Source organism: Ricinus communis, chromosome 10 (genome assembly GCF_019578655.1).
Source record: "Ricinus communis isolate WT05 ecotype wild-type chromosome 10, ASM1957865v1, whole genome shotgun sequence".
NCBI lineage: Eukaryota > Viridiplantae > Streptophyta > Magnoliopsida > Malpighiales > Euphorbiaceae > Ricinus > Ricinus communis.
In genome coordinates, this window is record NC_063265.1 from 26,361,250 (window position 1) to 26,376,665 (window position 15,416).

The 15,416-nt window shown below is 35.9% G+C and overlaps 1 pseudogene; it reads left to right on the forward strand.

Annotated features, from left to right (window-relative positions):
- The first annotated feature begins 889 nt into the window (after positions 1-889).
- On the forward strand, positions 890-5,573 carry LOC125371402 (annotated as a pseudogene).
- Positions 5,574-15,416: the final 9,843 nt, after the last annotated feature.

Sequence of the window (15,416 nt, forward strand, 5' to 3'; positions counted from 1 at the left end):
GGTGTCAAAATCTAAATCTTTGTTTTCTTGTTATTTATCAAACTTTCTTGTTTGTGGCATAAGAGGAAATTCAAAGTCTACCTTAGTATCTTTATCCTTGTTGGTAAAGGGGTTAAGTAGCATCCATCTTCTTACTTCAATCTTTGAACGATCCGAATTTGTGGATTAAATTGGTAATTTCTAGTTTTCTTCTAATTCAACTTATCATAGTATTTTTGCTATTGGGGAGTTAATTGATGAAACCTACAATTCCCATCATAAGTGGTATCAGAGCATTGACTCGAGATTGAGGTTTGCGTATCCAATACTATCTTTTAATTCTCAATATCTTGTGTTCATCTTATATTTTGCACCTTTTGCCATCTATTGTTCTTGTTATTATTATTATTTTTATCTTTATTCTTCTTATCTCAAGATTTTGTTTGCATATATATAAAAAAAAAAATCGTCCTAAAAGAAAAAAATTGTTATCTTTGATATTCTTGTGTTAGATCTCAGATTATATAAAAAAAATTGAATCTTCATATTCCATTGAGATCTATCTTTATAATTCTATATCTTTGTGTTCTTTGATGATCTATCTTTGTTTTTCATTTCTATTAGCCTATTTGCTACAAATTGTTCATTTCTTTAAGCCTACCTTATTTTTTTTTCATTGATTACTACATTCTTGAAATTTTGTTTGATTGAGAAACTTAGTTCATCTAGGAAATCAAAAGGCAAATTTGAGAGGTAAAAGGCAAGAGTGTGAGATCATTAGAAAAAAAAGAAGCCAAAATTGAGTGTAAACACAAGTGGTATACATCAATTTTGAGTGAAAACACGTGAGGGAGTGTTGTGAGATCGTTTCTTTCTATTTTCTTTTATTAAAATTTTAGGTTTTACAATCATGTCAAAAGACACAAGTTCTTCTATAAATGATCATGTGATTCAAGCTATGCAACAACAATTCGAAAGAATGTTTAGTATGATGGCGGGAGTCAATGAAAAATTAGAGAAGCATGATGGCATCCTTAACCAATTACATGGACAGCCTAGACAAAGGAGACATCCACCAATTGACCAAGAGGACTATGAAGGAGAGGATGATTTGGATGATGATCAAGTCACCTTGTTGGGACAACAAATAAATCCTAGGAGACAAGCTAGGAGACGACATCCAAATGATGATGTTGATCGCAACCTTGGAAGCATCAAAATGAAGATTCCTTCATTCCAAGGAAGAAATGATCCAGATGTGTACCTTGAATGGGAGAGGAAAGTGGAACTCATCTTCGAATGTCATAATTATTTGGAGGAGAAAAAGGTAAAACTTGCCGCTGTTGAGTTTAGTGATTATGCAATTGTTTGGTGGGATCAATTTTATAAGGAAAGACGTAGATATGGAGAAAGACCCGTGGAGTCTTGGAGAGAAATGAAGCAAATCATGAGAAAGAGGTTTGTTCCAAGCCACTACTACAGAGAGCTTCATCAAAGATTACAAACTCTAATTCAAGGATCCATGAGTGTGGAGGAGTATCACAAAGAAATGGAGAAGGCTATGATTAGAGCAAATGTGATAGAAGATCGTGAAGCTACCATGGCAAGGTTCTTGAGAGGGCTAAACAAAGACATTCTTTGATGTTGTTGATTTGCAACATTATGTGGAGATTGAAGATATGGTGAATTTGGCCATGAAAGTGGAAAGGCAATTGAAAAGAAAGAGGTATGATTCTAAACCAAATATGGGTTCTTCTTCTTCTTGGAAAACTTCTTGGGGGAAAAAGGATGATAAACCTTTTACTAAGTCAAAAGTGGAAGAAACTAAACCTAAAATTGACTTGGGTAATAAGGGAAAGGGTGAGAATCAACCAGCCCAAACTAGGGGAATCAAATGTTTTAAGTGTTTGGGTCATGGGCACATTGCTAGGGAATGTCCAAATAAGAAAGCTATGATTCTAAGGAATGGTGATATTGAGTCGGAGAGTGAGGGGGATAGTGATGATGATATGCCTTCTTTAGAAGATTGTAGTGATATTGAATGTGCTAAGGGAGATAATCTTGTTGTTCAAAGAACATTGAGTTTGCAAAATAAACATGATGTCCATAGGGAGCAAAGGGAAAATTTGTTTCATACTCATTGTTTGATTTCTAATAAGTTGTGCAACATGATTGTGGATAGTGGAAGTTGTACCAATGTAGCAAGCACTTTGCTAGTGGAGAAATTGAAGTTGCCTACTACCAAGCACCCAAGACCATACAAGTTGCAATGGCTTAATGAAAGTGGAGTTGTAAAGGTAAATAAGCAAGTTTTAGTTTCGTTTCAAATTGGTAGATATAAGGATGAGGTGTTGTGTGATGTGTTGCCAATGTTGGCCTAGGACATATGTTGTTGGGGAGACCTTGGCAATATGATAGAAGGGCTAGTCATGATGGATTCAAAAATATGTATACTTTGACTATGGATGGAAAAAGGTTTAACCTTGGACCATTAACTCTAAAACAGATTTTTGAAGACCAAATGCGTATCAAGCAACAATATGAAGAAATGGGTTCTTCACTGGGAAACTCTTCGGGAAGGGAAACCTTTGAGAGTAAAGAAAAGGTGAGATGAGTGAACCTAAAAATTCCAATTCTCTTGACCAAAATGGGAAACACAAGGTGAGAGAAAACAAGGAAGGTTCAAATGAAAGAAAAATGAGTGTTTATGCAAAAATGAGTGATGTGAAGGAAGCTATGCTTTTGAGGTAACACATGCTTGTACTTATGTACAAGGAGATTTTGCATATTTCTAACGAAATAACCAATTGTTTGCCTAGTGTTGTTGTTGATCTTTTGCAGTTTATGAAGATTTATTTCCTAAGAAATTCCAAATGGTTTGCCACCTAAAAGAGGCATTGAGCACCAAATTGATTTCATACCCGGAGCAAGCATTCCAAATAGACCAGCATATAGATGTAATCCGGAGGAGACCAAGGAAATCGAAAAGCAAGTGAGTGAGCTTATGGAGAAGGGTTATGTTCGTGAAAGCTGAGTCCATGTGTCGTACCCGTCTTGTTAGTGCCTAAGAAAGATGGAACTTGGAGGATGTGTGTTGATTGTCGTGCCATCAACAAAATCACGGTGAAGTATAGACATCCCATTCCTAGGCTAGATGACATGTTGGATGAATTGCATGGTTCATATTTGTTTTCAAAAATTGATTTGAAATCTGGTTATCATCAAATTAGAATGAGAGAAGGTGATGAATGGAAAACAGGTTTTAAAACTAAACATGGTTTATATGAGTGGTTAGTAATGCCTTTTGGTTTAACTAATGCACCAAGCACTTTCATGAGATTGATGAATCATGTTTTAAGAGCATTCATAGGCAAATTTGTTGTTGTCTATTTTGATGATATCTTGGTTTATAGCAAAAATTTAGATGAGCATGTACAACATTTGACTTGTGTTTTTTATGTGCTTAGAGAAGAGAAGTTGTATGCTAATTTAAAGAAATGTTGTTTTTGCACTAATGAAATTACTTTTCTTGGATATATTGTCAATGACAAGGGTATTCATGTTGATCAAGAAAAGGTAAAAGTAATTAGAGAATGGCCAACACCCACAAGTGTAAGTGATGTAAGAAGCTTTCATGGTTTAGCTAGCTTTTATAAAAGGTTCATTAAGAATTTTTCTACCATAGCTGCACCTTTAACTGAATGCATAAAAAAGAATGTTGGTTTTAAGTGGGGAATTGAACAAAATGAGGCTTTTAACTTGCTAAAAGACAAATTAAGTTCTGCACCCTTGTTATCTTTGCCAAATTTTACTAAACCTTTTAAGATTGAGTGTGATGCAAGTGGCATAGGTATTGGAGGAGTTTTGATGCAAGAAGGCAAGCCCATAGCATTCTTTAGCGAAAAGCTAAGTGGAGCAAGTCTAAACTACCCTACATATGACAAGGAGTTCTATGCATTAGTGAGGGTTCTAAAGACATGGCAGCATTACCTTGGCTACAAAGAATTCATAATTCACACTGACCATGAGTCCTTGAAGTATCTCAAAGGACAAGAAAAGCTCAACAAGAGACATACAAAATGGGTGGAATTCATTGAATCCTTTCCATACATCATTAAGTACAAGCAAGGGAAAGAAAATGTGGTGGCCGATGCATTGTCAAGAAGGTATGCCTTGATCTCTAAACTTGATGCAAAATTATTAGGATTTGAATACATAAAAGATCTGTATTCTAATGATCCTGATTTGGCTAATGTTTATGGGGTATGTGAGAAAGAGGGTTTTGATAAGTTCTATAAGTTTGATGGTTTTCTTTTTCAGGAAAACAAATTGTGTGTGCCACAAAGTTCTTTGAGAGAGTTACTTGTGAGAGAGGCACATAGTGGAGGTTTAATGGGACATTTTGGGATTAAGAAAACTTTGGATATGTTGGGTGACCATTTCTTTTGGCCACACATGAAAAGGGATGTTGAGAGAATTTGTGAGAAATGCATTACTTGCAAACAAGCCAAATCCAAAGCAATGCCTCATGGTTCGTATACACCTCTTCCCATACCAAATGAACCTTGGGTAGACATTTCTATGGACTTTGTTTTAGGATTACCTAGGTCCAAGGGAGGGAGAGATTCTATTTTTGTTGTTGTGGACAGGTTTAGCAAAATGGCACATTTCATTCCATGTCACAAGACAGATGATGCAACCCATATTGCGAATCTATTCTTCAAGGAGATTGTAAGGCTGCATGGAGTGCCAAGGACCATTGTGAGTGATAGGGATGTCAAATTCCTAAGTCACTTTTGGAAGACTCTTTAGGGAAAGATGGGGACAAAGCTTTTGTATTCTACAACTTGTCATCCACAAACGGATGGACAAACAGAGGTGGTCAATAGGACACTTGCAACACTTTTGAGGGCTCTCATCCAAAAAATTTTGAAGAATTGGGAAGAATGTTTGCCACATGTGGAATTTGCTTACAATAGGAGTGTGCATGGTTCAACAAATTGCTCACCCTTTGAAGTTGTGTATGGATTCAATCCATTGACTCCATTAGATTTGCTACCATTGCCATTGGACAAAGCTAATTTAGAGGGGAAACAAAAAGCTGAATTCATCAAGACTTTGCATGAGAAGGTGCATGCAAGCATTGAGAAGAAAACACTCCAATATGAAAAGCAGCACAACAAAGGGAGGAAGCAGGTCATTTTTGAGCCTGGAGATTAGGTGTGGGTGCACTTGAGGAAGGAAAGATTTCCTAACCAAAGGAAATCAAAGCTTATGCCAAGAGGAGATGGTCCTTTTAGAGTGCTCAACGCATCAACAACAATGCCTACAAGCTAGAACTTCCAAGTGAGTATGGCAATGTTAGTGCTACTTTCAATGTTAGTGACTTGTCTTTGTTTGATGTAGGTGATGAAGATGATGGAGCTGATTTGTGGACAAATCCTTTTGAAGAAAGGGGGAATGATGTGAATCCAAGTTCAAAGCTTAAAGAGATCCAAGATCCATTAATAGTACAAGAAGGCCCAATCACAAGGTCCAAATCCAAGAAGCTTCAACAAGCCATATTGGGTTTAATTAGGGACATTTGGAAAGCCCAAGAACTTCAACCCAATAAGGCATCCATGGAGGCCCAAGGAATAATATTTAACTTGTTTTCATGTTAATAACAATTAGGGTTACATGTAGCCACCATACAAGTTAATGTGGTAATTAATACCAAGTAATGGCTATCAATGTGGGTAGTGGTTATTAAGAGCTACCATATACAAGTTAATGGGGTAATCAATACCAAGTAATGTGGATAGTGGTTACTAAGGCCATTTAAGAGTAAAAGTAATCCTATGTGTGTGAGTCTATTTTAGTAGTGTGTGCATGGACTTGTACTCTATATAAACAAGTCCTTTTCTCTTTCTTTTAGGGCATGATTGAATTTGATATATGAAATTTTGTTTGAGTTTTATTGTGAGGAATTTTGTCTTTAATTTCTTGCTTGAACTTTGCGACTTATCAAGCTTTATTCTAGCTTGTGGTGTCAAAATCTAAATCTTTGTTTTCTTGTTATTTATCAAACTTTCTTGTTTGTGGCATAAGAGGAAATTCAAAGTCTATCTTAGTATCTTTATCCTTATTGGTAAAGGGGTTAAGTAGCATCCATCTTCTTACTTCAATCTTTGAACGATCCGAATTTGTGGATTAAATTGGTAATTTCTAGTTTTCTTCTAATTCAACTTATCATAGTATTTTTGCTATTGGAGAGTTAATTGATGAAACCTACAATTCCCATCATTTTCCCCTTTAATTCCCCTTAAAACTCATTAAAATGGCTATTCTTTTACATTGATAGCACTCATTTTGTAACTCCCAAATGACAACTAAACATGTGCACTCATTTGTAACTCCACACAACACACATATAACTCACACCTAATAAAATAATCCTTAATTAAATAAAAATAAACTAAAATAATTACTTAAGCTAAAGCCCAAAAGATAAGAACCCATATAAATATGAATTAAGCCCAAAGGCCTAACCATAGCCAAATGGCTTTTATTCTTCAAAATGGACTGAATGCTTCATTATAAGGTTGGACTCTTGTTTTCATACATGAGTTGCATTTCCATTTTGGACCTTTTGGTGCATGCCTTTGCAATGGAATCTCATGGCAGCCTTGATTCATATCAAGCACCCTTACCAATAAGTTCGAATTTGTCGCCCCAAAATCTAACTTGAAAGTTTGCAATTAATTATGGAACTAACAAACTTAGCAATAGAACTACTAAGCCCTTTAGTTATAAATAGATGAAGAGTGTTCAAACAACTCAAGAAACTAATAAAAAGTTAATTGATTGATCAAACATGTAGATGTGAAACTAAATCAAAGAAGTTAATTTAATATCAAGAAATTCAATAAGGAACACCTTAAGGAATAAGAGTTAACAACTCAAATAAAACTTTATTCAGAAATGTATATTGATCTTATGTGCTTTAGCCGAAATACCTCTATTTATAGAGTCTTGAAATGATTCTAACCCTAAAAAGGACTAAGAGATAAGCAATAAAGAATCAAACCCTAAAAGACTTCTAATGTGCGGCTGCCTCCTTCTCTAAGCATAAGTGATGGTTGCCCTAGGGTTAGGTGAGACCTCCAATGCTTCTAGAAACCCTAATGTGCGGCCCAATGCTTCTAGAAACCCTAGGAAAACCTGTTGACTTTGATCCTTGATCTTTGACCTTGACCTTGTTCCATGACCAGAAGTTTAAGCTTCATTAATAGCAATTAATGTTACTATCTTCAAGGCGTTGTTATCTTCATTAAAAGCACCATCATTAGCCATCTTCAAAACATGCTCCAAGTAAGAATTTAAGGCTTGCTTGAACTTTTTACTCCTTACTCGTGTCATTGGTCCTCCATAGGCTAGTGAATCCGTGCTAGTTGACTTAGATGCATCCTTGGTTGCATCATTCCCCCCCTCTTTGAAAGGATTCAACCTCGAATCAACGCCTTCATCAAAATCAAAAGGAGACAAATCAACAACATTAAAGGTAGCACTAATATTATACTCACCAGGTAAGTCAACTTTGTATGCATTATCGTTGATGTGCTCTATCACTTCAAATGGACCATCACCACGTGGCATCAACTTTGATTTCCTTTGATTGGGAAACCTATCCTTCCTGAAGTGCACCTAAACCCAATCACCAACTTCAAATACCATCCTTTTGCGGCCCTTCTTGCGTTGTTTGGTGATTTGTTCATTGCTTCTTTCCAAATTTGCACGCACTTGCTCATGCAACTTCAACACAAATTCAGCCTTCTTTGCACCATCTAAATTCACTTGTTCACTCAAAGGTAAAGCAATCAAATCTAAAAGACTCAAAGGAATAAAGCCATAAACAATCTTAAATGGGCAAAATTGAGTAGAAGAATGCATACTACGATTATATGCAAATTCAACATGCGGCAAACAATCTTCCCATGTTCTCAAGTTTCGTTTAACCATGGTCCTAAGTAATTGTGACAAAGTTCTATTTACTACCTCAGTTTGACCATCGGTTTGGGGATGACATGTAGTAGAAAAAAGTAATTTAGTTCCCAATTTACCCTATAAGGTCTTCCAAAAATAGCTCAAAAACTTGGTGTCCCTATCACTGACAATAGTTCTAGGCATACCATGTAAACATACAATTTCTCTAAAGAACAATTCAGCAACATGTTGTGCATCATCGGTTTTCCTACATGCAATAAAGTGTGACATTTTTGAAAACCTATCCACCACAACAAAAATACTATCATGCCCATGCTTAGACCTAGGTAATCTAAGCACAAAATCCATAAATATGTCAATCCAAGGAGAATTAGGTATGGGCAAAGGCATTTATAACCCATTAGGTTGTGATTTAGACTTGGCTTGCTTGCATACAATACAGTTAGCACATAATCTATTCACATCAGATTTCATTTTAGGCCAATAGAAATGATCATGCAAAACATCTAAAGTCTTTTGAATACCAAAGTGTCCCATCAAACCACCTTCATATGATTCTCTCACAAACAATTCACGCATAGAACACATAGGAATGCATAGATGTTTTTCTTTGAACAAAAATCCATCATGTCTATAAAATTTATCAATAGCACCATGTTTACAAGCATAAAAAATAGAACTAAAATCGTGGTCATCAACATACAAGTCTTTGATATACTCAAAACTAAGCAATTTTGTTTCTAGAGAAGCAAGTAAAGCATACCTTCTAGATAGTGCATCGACAACTATATTTTCTTTACCTTGCTTGTACTTAATGACATAGGGAAATGCTTCAATGAATTCACTCCATTTAGCATGGCACTTATTCAACTTGTTTTGTCCCTTCAAGTGCTTTAATGCTTCATGATCCGTGTGAATCACAAACTCCTTAGGTAGCAAATAATGCTGCCAAACATTGAGTGCACGCACAAGAGCATACAATTCCTTATCGTAAGTTGGATACTTCAAGCTAGCTCCATTCAACTTTTCACTAAAATAGGCTATTGGCTTCCCATCTTGCATTAAAACAGCTCCAATACCTACACTAGAAGCATCACAATCAATTTCAAAAGTTTTGGCCGGAAGTGAAAGAATGGGAGATGAAGTAAGTTTGTCCTTTAGCATATTAAATGCGTTTTCTTGTTGTTCTCCCCAATGAGACTTCACGTTCTTCTTTACAAGCTCGTTAAGTGGTGCGGCAGAATCAAGTCCTTGACAAACCTCCTATAGAAGCTTGCAAGCCCATGAAAGCTCCTCACATCACTAACATACTTTGGTGTTGGCCACTCCTTAATTGCTTTTACCTTATCTTCATCGACCTGAATTCCATTTTCACTAATAACAAAACCAAGAAACCTAAGTTTTTTTGTGCAAAAATCACACTTAGCAAGGTTAGCATATAAAGAATTCTCACGCAAAACCATCAACATCATCCGAACATGTTCAACATGCTCACTAAAGCTCTTACTATAAATCAGAATATCATCAAAGTATACTACCACAAATTTACCAATATACGCACGCAAAACATGGTTCATTAGTCTCATAAAAGTACTTGGTGCGTTAGTTAAGCCAAAAGGCATGACCACCACTCATACAAACCAAATTTAGTTTTGAGTGCTGTTTTCCACTCATCACCTATATTCATTCTAATTTGGTGATAGCCACTTCTCAAATCAATTTTAATAAAGATAACACTTCCATGCAATTCATCTAACATATCATCTAACCTAGGAATAGGATGACGATATTTAATGGTAATCTTGTTAATTGCACGACAATCAACACACATATGCCAAGACCCATCTTTCTTAGGGACTAACAAAACAAGAACAACACATGGGCTAAGACTTTCCTTAACATAACCTTTACTTAGTAGTTCCTCAACTTGGTGTTGCAGCTCTTTGGTCTCCTCGGGATTGACTCTATAGGCTGGTCTATTTGGAATGGATGACCCCGGCACAAAGTCAATTTGGTGCTCTATCCCCCTTAGTGGTGGCAACCCACTAGGTAACTCCTCGGGAAACACATCGTCATATTCCTGCAAAACACTTACAAACACACTAGGAAGAGAAGAGTTAAGATTATTAGTGTTAAATAAAGTCTCATTGTACATAAGTACAAGTACTTGCCTATTTTCACTCAAAGCCTTTCTCATGTCTCGCTCTCTAACTAAGAAACTCATTTTTTTCTCGCTTGCCTCCCCTTTTTCTTGCGCCTTACTTGTTCTTTTGCTCATATTTTTGCGCAAACCCTCACTAAACTCTCCTTTTACTACTCGTTGCTCTCGCCCCTCATTATTTTCCACACAACTCCCCTTTTGCTTGTGCACCTTTTCTTTTTCATGTGCACTCTCACACTTTCTTTTTTCTTTCTCATATGCTTCCATTCGGTCCTTTACAACTTCTTGTAATTCACAAACTTCTTTAGGACTTAATGGTGCCAAAATATACGGTTTTCCATCCATTACAAGAGAATATGCATTGGTTCGACCATTATGAATTACAGATCTATCATATAACCATGGTCTACCTAGCAACATATGACATGCTTGCATGGGAACAACATCATATAATACCTCATCATTATACTTCTTTACACTAAATTCAATCCGTACTTGCTTAGTAACTCTAATCCCACTTTGATCATTAAGCCATTGCAAGGTGTATGGCTTAAGATGCTTAATAGTTGGAAGTCTAAGTTTATTAACCATCATAGCACTGGCTACATTAGTACAACTACCCCCATCAATGATTAAACTATAATTAGCATTATGGTTTTGTACTTTACATGTAGTATGGAATATGTTTTCCCTTTGAGCATCATCATCAATAGGTTGTAAATTAAGAGCTCTAAAAGTTATAAGTACATTACTGACCTCACCCAATTGCACATCATCACATTCTTCCAACTCAGGCATGTCTAGGTAATCCTCCTCACCTGGTTCGGATTCTTCATCACTCTCAAAGACCACTTCACCACCTCGAATTGCCATGGTTCGCTTGTTTCGACATTGAGAAGATATATGTCCATACCCTAAACACTTGAAGCATTGCACTTTCTTTGATTTGAGGTCACTTTGCGTCGTTGGTTTAGTGTTGACATCAAATTTAGGGGTTGGCTTGATGTCCTTTGATGCCTCACGACCCTTGTTAGGGGGCTGGTTGCTCCCTTTCCATGCGTTACTCCATTTTGAGCTAGGGGCAGCACTTCTGCTCTTGGTTTTTAATTGCTTTTCCACCTTTATGGCCATGTGCAACATGTCCTCCATCTCTACATAATGATGCAATTCAATTATGTTAGCAATATCACGATTCAAACCATGCAAAAATCTTGCCATTGTGGCTTCCCTATTCTCATCTATATTGGCTCTAATCATAGCTATCTCCATAAATTGCCAATACTCCTCAACACTCTTACTACCTTATACTAAATTTTGTAACTTGTTGTACAAATCCCTTTGGTAGTGCGATGGCACAAACCTTTTACGCATAATGCGTTTAACCTCATCCCATGAACCAACTTCGTGCTCTCCATGACGCCTACGACCACTCACCAATTGATCCCACCAAATGGCAGCATAATCACAAAATTCAACAACAGCAAGTTTAACCTTTTTAGACTCACTATAGTTATGGCATTCAAAAACCCTTTCAACCTTCTTTTCCCACTCTAAATAAACTTCAGGGTCACTCTTACCATGAAAAGGTGGTATTTTCATCTTAATGCTACCCAAATTAGTGTCAATTTTGGGTTGGAGATTATGTCTAGACCCTTTAGACTCACTTTCTTGGTCATTATCAGAACCATCCCCTTTAGACGTTTTAGGCATATCATTCAATAACCTAGTTAATTTGTCATCTTGTTTTTGAAATTGTTTTGTCATATGTTCTACTACATCTCTCAATGTATAAGCTAAACTTTCCAAAGTCAATGATGGTTTAGATGACATGGTTAAACCAAAAGACTAGGAAAAAAAACAAAAAAAAAGGACGTGATCAAGTGTTATACTCTGGAGGCTTCTTATAGTTAAAGGCAAAACAAGAAAAGATCACTCCCTCACGTGTTTCACTCACAAAGAATTGAATTTCTTATAGAAATTAAATCAAATTGTTCTAGTGATCACAAGAATAAGTTTTTTACAACCTCTTAACGTTTATTAATTCTGAAGTTCAATAGAACACTCATGAATCAATAAAATGAATTATAAGCGTGTGAACAAAACAAGCTTACAACTAATCGAACAAGACTAAATTAACCCAAAAGAAAAGCTTTTTAAGAGAAAAACAAACAAAATTACCCAAATCAGAATTATAAGAATGAAGAACAGCTCCAATTAATTAAAAGGAATTGCGGAATGAATCAATCAAGAGTCAATTCTTCAAGAACTACCCAACACAAATGGTTAGGGTTAGTTTTCCGTTCCTTCCTTTTTTTTTTTGGAAATCTGCCTTGGTATGCGGGCAGCAATGAAAATAGTATACTTTTTTTTATAATGATGCAAACAGAAATTGAGATGAAATAGAAGACAGACTCTCTAATTGAAAAAAATGAACCAACTTACAAGTTTGGCTCTGATACCAAATGATACGAACTCGAACGTCAGGAAAATGCCTCAGTTCTTGGGCCAAATGAGGGCAATTAATTAAGAGGAAGCACCCTTACCAATAAGTTCGAATTTGTCGCCCCAAGATCTAACTTGAAAGTTTGCAATTAATTATGGAATTAGCAAACTTAGCAATAGAACTACTAAGCCCTTTAGTTATAAATAGATGAAGAATGTTTAAACAACTCAAGAAACTAATAAAAAGTTAATTGATTAATCAAACATGTAGATGTGAAACTAAATCAAACAAGTTAATTTAATCTCAAGAAATTCAATAAGGAACACCTTAAGGAATAAGAGTTAACAAGTCAAATAAAACTTCATTCAGAAATGTATATTGATCTTCTGTGCTTTAGCCGAAATACATAGCTCTATTTATAGAGTCTTGAAATGATTCTAACAAGACCTGCTCATGGGCCGGGCCTGGGCGGGCTCGGTCCGGGCCTGACCGGGCTTGACTTTATTTTGAACAAGCCCGAGCCCGCACAAGCCCGAGATTTTTTAATATCTCTCAGCCCAAGCCTGAGCTCGAATTTTTTTTAAAAAGCCCGGCCCGGCCCGACCAATTGTTAAACCTGTAAATACGGATCGGGTCCGGGTCTGTATGGGTTCGGTCGGGCTTGAGTTTAGTTTTATTTAAATATATTATTAATAACAATAAAATTATAGACAAAAATAATAGGTAGTTAAGTGGTATGTAGTACTTAATTATAAGTTGAAGGCCATAAGTTCAAATGCTAGGTATGATATTTTTTTTCCTAATTAAACTAAACATCGGGCCGGGCCAGGCTTGGATTTTTATATAAAAGCCCAAGCTCGGCTCGAAGACTACGGGCTTTTTTTGGGTTCGGGCCGGGCCGGGCTTGTATACAAAATTTGTTGTCCAAGCCCAGCCCGAGGAGTGCGGGCCGGGCGAGTACCTAGGCCCATGAACAGGTTTAATTCTAACCCTAAAAAGTACTAAGAGATAAGCAATAAAGAATCAAACCCTAAAAGACTTCTAATGTGCGGCTGCCTCCTTCTCTAAGCATAAGTGGTGGCTGCCCTAGGGTTAGGTGAGACATCCAATGCTTCTAGAAACCCTAATGTGCGGCCTAATGCTTCTAGAAACCCTAGGAAAACCTGTTGACTTTAATCCTTGATCTTTGACCTTGACCTTGTTCCATGACCAGAAGTTTAAGCTTCATTAATAGCAATTAATGCCACTATCTTCAAGGCGTTAATCACTAAACTCAACAGCGGCAAGTTTTACCTTTTTCTCCTCCAAATAATTATGACATTCGAAGATGAGTTCCACTTTCCTCTCCCATTCAAGGTACACATCTGGATCATTTCTTCCTTGGAATGAAGGAATCTTCATTTTGATGCTTCCAAGGTTGCGATCAACATCATCATTTGGATGTCGTCTCCTAGCTTGTCTCCTAGGATTTATTTATTGTCCCAACAAGGTGACTTGATCATCATCCAAATCATCCTCTCCTTCATAGTCCTCTTGGTCAATTGGTGGATGTCTCCTTTGTCTAGGCTGTCCATGTAATTGGTTAAGGATGCCATCATGCTTCTCTAATTTTTCATTGACTCCCGCCATCATACTAAACATTCTTTCGAATTGTTGTTGCCTAGCTTGAATCACATGATCATTTGTAGAAGAACTTGTGTCTTTTGACATGATTGTAAAACCTAAAATTTTAATAAAAGAAAATAGAAAGAAACGATCTCACAACACTCCCTCACGTGTTTTCACTCAAAATTGATGTATACCACTTGTGTTTACACTCAATTTTGGCTTCTTTTTTTTTCTAATGATCTCACACTCTTGCCTTTTACCTCTCAAATTTGCCTTTTGATTTCCTAGATGAACTAAGTTTCTCAATCAAACAAAATTTCAAGAATGTAGTAATCAATGAAAAAAAAAGGTAGGCTTAAAGAAATGAACAATTTGTAGCAAATAGGCTAATAGAAATGAAAAACAAAGATAGATCATCAAAGAACACAAAGATATAGAATTATAAAGATAGATCTCAATGGAATATGAAGAGTCAATTTTTTTTTATGTAATCTGAGATCTAACACAAGAATATCAAAGATAACAATTTTTTTCTTTTAGGACGATTATTTTTTGATATATGCAAACAAAATCTTAAGATAAGAAGAATAAAGATAAAAATAATAATAATAACAAGAATAATAGATGGCAAAAGGTGCAAAATATAAGATGAATACAAGATATTGAGAATTAAAAGATAGTATTGGATACGCAAACCTCAATCTCGAGCCAATGCTCTGATACCACTTATGATGGGAATTGTAGGTTTCATCAATTAACTCCCCAATAGCAAAAATACTATGATAAGTTGAATTAGAAGAAAACTAGAAATTACCAATTTAATCCACAAATTCGGATCGTTCAAAGATTGAAGTAAAAAGATGGATGCTACTTAACCCCTTTACCAACAAGGATAAAGATACTAAGATAGACTTTGAATTTCCTCTTATGCCACAAACAAGAAAGTTTGATAAATAACAAGAAAATAAAGATTAGATTTTGACACCACAAGCTAGAATAAAGCTTGATAAGTCGCAAAGTTCAAGCAAGAAATTAAAGACAAAATTCCTCACAATAAAACTCAAACAAAATTTCATATATCAAATTCAATCATGCTCCAAAAGAAAGAGAAAAATGACTTGTTTATATAGAGTACAAGTCCATGCACACACTACTAAAATAGACTCACACACATAGGATTACTTTTACTCTTAAATGGCCTTAGTAACCACTATCCACACTAATAGCCATTACTTGGTA